Source organism: Monodelphis domestica, chromosome 2 (genome assembly GCF_027887165.1).
Source record: "Monodelphis domestica isolate mMonDom1 chromosome 2, mMonDom1.pri, whole genome shotgun sequence".
Lineage (NCBI taxonomy): Eukaryota > Metazoa > Chordata > Mammalia > Didelphimorphia > Didelphidae > Monodelphis > Monodelphis domestica.
Window position 1 is genome coordinate 453317470 of NC_077228.1, and position 5428 is coordinate 453322897.

Consider the following 5428-nt stretch of genomic DNA (forward strand, 5'->3'; position numbering starts at 1 on the left):
CATTTGATTAAAAATAAGACAAAAGTTTCTATAAAGTGGGAAAACATAATTGAATTGAATCAGAACTTGGGTTCCTCTTAGCCCTAGAAAGAAAGTCTGAAGAGACTGAAAAGATAGACTTGGGATGGCTGGATAGGTTATTCAGTAGAAAATTTGCCAAGCCTGGAAATAGGAGATCCTGGGTTCAAATCTGACCTGGAGGCACTTTCTAGCAGTGTGACCCTGGGCAAATCACTTAACCCCAGTTGTCTAGCCCTTACCATTCTTCTAGTTTGGAAATAAGAGTATCAATTCTAAGATAGAAGGTAAGGGTTAAAAAGAAAAAGATAGACCCTTTATGGAGTATATCCAACTTCATCCACTTGGCCACACTTTGATTTAGGAATTTGAGAGAAATCATCCCTTTAGGATTATCTGTAATTTATTCCATCTATATTCATTTTGTCATTTTTTCTTCTTTTTTGGATTCCCCGCCCCCCTTCATTAGACTATGAGCTTCTGGAGAACAGGAACTGTTCTTTGTCTTGGCATCCCTAGAATTTAGCATAGTGTCTGGCATATATCTGGTATCTGAATCTTGTAATATCACTGTTGTAAGGCAGATAAGGCAAGTATTATTGTGCCCATTTTACAGATGATGAAACTGAATCTTTGAAAAGACGGTTGACTTGTCCATTAGCACCCAGTTAGTTAGTGTCAGAGCTGCAATTTGAACATAAACATTTTGAGAGTCTAGAGACCTTTTTCCCTAATTATGATTATATTGTAGCATATCATTTACAAAGTTTTCTGCATGCGTTTTTATTTGTTCCTCATAATAAATCTGTGAGTTAAGTAATGCAAATACTGTTGTCCTAGTTTTAAAATTGAGGTAATTAAGGCTCAGACAGTTTGAGTGACTTACCCAAGGTCCAATGATTTGTAAGTGGATAATAAAACTTCTGGTAGCAATTCCCAGTTCTTCCATGTTGATCCTGGGTAAGTCATGTGCCCTGTCTAGACCTCATTTTCCTCGTCAATACAAAGAAAATGAATTTCAAGGTCCTCTCCAGCCCTGAGCCTTTAACATGACTTTCTCCAGGTCACATGAATCACAAAGAGTTGGGGAGAATAAGAATTGAAAATATAATATAAAAGATAACCAACAAACCCACCTTCTTTTTAGCCTACAGAATGCACCAACAGTGAATTAATCTCAATGTGGTAACCACTGAAGAGTGTTATTAATCCATTAGGACAAAGTCCTTAAAATTCTCAAGATTCGCCCTTTCCTAAGTACTTGAAAAGATTTCCCAATTATTTGCTCCTCCTTGATGAAGAAATAAACCTGCCATTAAAGGAAGTTCCTAAATTGTTTAATCCTCTTAAAGTGATGGATGGTCTGGAGTGAGTAAAAGCAGTCTGAAAGCAACAATAGTTGTTAACTGTTGCAAAAGGGGGGTTAAATAAAGTGATTTCTACAAGGGTCATTAATACCATACACTTGCTAATTCAATGACTAGAGCATAAAACATTTTTTTCTCTTTCCCCCAGGAGCCAGAAGGCAGGATGTTGTTTTCTAGACATACTTCAGCTGGTTTATTTGGGATATTCCAGAATTGCTCTTCTAGGGAAAGTTGTCTTCAAAGAATTGTCTATTTCCTCTTTCCAAATGACTTGCTAGCCAGTGTGAGGCTTATTCAAGTCAGAAACTTGTCTGCCACTTTACTGATCATAATGAACTCTATTTTTAGGAAGAATGAAAAAAGAAAAAAAAATGGGCACACATTGAGACTAGCTGTCCTTGGCTGATTGACCCCCAGAATGAAATCTTTCATACAGTGGTAGAGTGAGAGTCTTGGCCCTAATACATATTCCAGAGACTCTTATAGTTTGCAACTGTTGAATGAATCTCACTCTATCACCCTTCAAATCTTGTCACGTTGCTCTCCATCACATAGTCCCAATATATCCTTCTTGTCTCAATCACTAGAGTGCTAGACTTGGAATTAGGAAGACCTGAGTTCAAATCTGTGTGGAGTGGGTTTTAGGGGGCTAGCACCCTAGCTGTGTGACCCTGGGTGAATCACTTCACCTCTCTTTTCTTTTAGTTTCCTCCTCTGTAAAATGGGAATAACAATGATGTCCCATTCACAGTGCTGGTCTTAGCAAAGGAGATAATGCTTTTCAAATTTTAAATTATCATATAAATATTAGTTATTATTCTGAATTGCTTATTTTTCTTCATCTCCATGAAAAACATAGCTCCAGAAGTATCTCCTTCCATTCCCTTTACATGGACACCACCATCCTAGTTCACACTCTCAATACCTCTTATTTGGGCCATTATCACTAGCTTCCTACTGAGTCTTTCCCCATCCAGATTATCTTCTCTAAATCCATCCAAAATCATATTCCTAAAGCAAAGGCAGCTAGGTTGGTGTAGTGAATAGAGCACTGGGCCTGGAGTTGAGGAAGACTTATCTTCCTGAGTTCAAATCTGGTCTCAGACACTCACTAGCTATGTGATCCTGGGCAAGTCACTTATCTCTATTTGCCTTAGTTTCCTCATCTGTAAAATTAGCTGGAGAAGGTAATATCAAACCACACCACTATCTTTGCCAAGGAAACCCCAAATGGGGTCATGAAGAGTCAGACAGGACTGAAAAATGACTGAATAACAAACAACAAAAGCAAAAGTATGTCATTCCCTTGCTTAAAAAGTTCTGGCTTTTCATTGCCTTTCTGACAAAAGACAAATTCCTCAACTTTTATTTAAAGCCCTTCACAATCAGACTGGACTTTTTACACAATCCTACTAACCTGAGACACTCCACATGCCAGGGAAGTTGGTCTGCTTTCTGTGACCTGGATACAAGATCCCATCTCTCTTCTCTGTGCTACTGAATTGGCCATTCTTCATGCCTAGAATTCACTATATCCCTCCCCACCACATCTTAGATTCCATTTTGTCCTAAACTTCTTGAGGGCAGTGATGGTTCTCTTAAAGTCTTCATATTCCTCAGCACCCAGCACAGTGCTTTCCTTGAACATATTAGGAAGACAGTTGATTGATATTCCCATAATGCACAGTATTTTCTGTCTTCCTCAACTTGGTTCACATTTGTTGTTCTCATATCTCAAGTTGCCCTCCATTAATGTCTTCATCATTTGAAGATGATTTCCTTCTCCAGGAAGCTTCCCCTGATCTCTCTTAGCCTTCAAGACATGGTTCAAGATAAATCCACTCAGCCAGCCCGGATCTCTCCTTTCCAATAAGTCACAGAGCATTTTGTTCATACCCTTTATACTCTTTCACCTCTGCTCTATTGTTATAATTAAATATATATATACATATATATATATATATATATTCCTTATTCCTTGCTCTTACACCGTAAACTCCATAAGGACAAGTACTATGCTGTGTTTATCCCTTCAATGCCTTACACATAATACATGTCAATAAATCCATGTTGAATTAATTTATTTTTAAATTTTAATTTAATTTAAATTAAATTATTTTTACAGTGTAATAGGGTGCAAATGCCCCTAGATTTGGAATACAAAGAATTAGATTGGAAACCTAATAGCTGTATGACCTTGGGCAAATCACTTGACTTTTGTTCTAGGCTTTTAATTTCATCATCTGTAAAATGAGGAGGTTAGGTTAGAATCTTCTAAGTCATCTTAAATCTTTAAGTTCTAAGTCTATAATCCTTTCCAATTCTTACACTGATTTTCCTTTTAGTAATGATCATTTTGGTATGGAGTTGAGGAAGGAAGACCTTGTTAAACTTACTGCTCAAAACAATACTTATTAAATAATGAGGAGTCCCACTAGCTGCAATAGGACAGAATTACAATAATAGAATGAGAAAGAACCAATCCCTTATCTATTAGGTGCAGAACCACTAAACAGACAACCTTAAAGGGCATATTATGGGTAATGGAGTTTTGAAGAGATTCTAGTTTAAAATTTCAAATGAGTTCTATTTGGGTTGTCAAGTACATGAAATGAAATAGTAATAGGAGGCAGCAAGGTGGCTCAGCAGGCAGAGCACCAAGTTTGGAGATATAAAGTCCTGTGTTCAAATTTGACCTCAGACACTTGCTAGCCATATGACCTGGACAAGTCACTTCCAATTACCTAACCCTTACTGCTCTTCAGTCTCAGAACAGATACTTAGCATAGATTCTAAGATAGAAGGAAAACATTTTAAAAAAATAGTAATAGACTGGGTAAGAATATACACAAGGGTTTTCTGGAGCTCAAATAAGATGATGGGTATAAATTACTTTACGAAACTTAAAATGTTATATAAATGCCAGTTATTATTGTTGTTATTACTATCCTATAGACCTCCAGATGGTTTTATTCCCTGAGCATTTCAGTATACCATTGCTAAGCCTAAGCAATATTTAGAGCACTATAAGGGTGTGCTGATAAATGTTTAACAACTAGGTTTCCTGAAAGGAAAAAAGCAGTGCAGGCCTTTTAGTTTCATCTGCATTATTAACACTTTTAAGTCAAGCCAATTAAGAAAAGAATAAATGAAGCCCTCATTTGTTGCGATTGCCAATTTTGGAGGTGTAAATGCTCACATGACTGGTTAGAGCTGGCTCTACCACACTCCTCAATAAACAAAATAAATTCAATTCAGTAAATTTTAGAATAAACATCAAATACTACCTGTGTCTATTTGAGACACCCTGGGAAGTCATTTTGATTACAAAAAAACAATATGAAACAACACAGTCCTTTGCCCTCAAGAAGCTTCCATTCTGTCACAGAGTCGAAATTAATTTGTCCTTGGAAGAATGTGTTTTTAGAAGAAAAGTAATAATTCTATTTTTTCCTCTCTCTTCCCTCTTCCCCTAATCTTTTTCTTCTCTCTCTGTCCTTGGGAAATTTTCTATAAATGGCCAGAGTTTCTACCCAAAAAGCTCCAGATTTTTTAAGGTAAGAGTGCCTTTTTCCTAACAAAAATTCTTAGAAACCCTAGAAACTGAGTTGCTTTTTTTTATAACTCTTGCCAACCTTCACACGGTTAACTTTGCCAAGAACTACCAGTTCTTTGAGACATGGAAAAGATGTGAATTCAAGAAGTCATAAAGAAACACTGTATGGAATTCTTAAAGCTTTCTTCTCCACCAGGAAGAGAACATGCCCACAAGAAAGAAAAGTGGCATATGCAGATAGGATTTCATTTCATCTTTCCTGAATAGTGCTTAATTACAAATGTTTCATTAGATCATAGATTTAGACCTATAAGGATCCTCAGAGATTATCCATCCTTTCACATGTGAGGAAATTGAAGCTCAGACCAGGTTAATGAATGTCTCAGGTTCATATAGCTGGAAAATGGCAAAATCAGGATTTGTACCTAAATTCTCTGACTCCAGATAGTTTTTATTTTTTCCTACAGTGTGCCTCCAATGAACACTA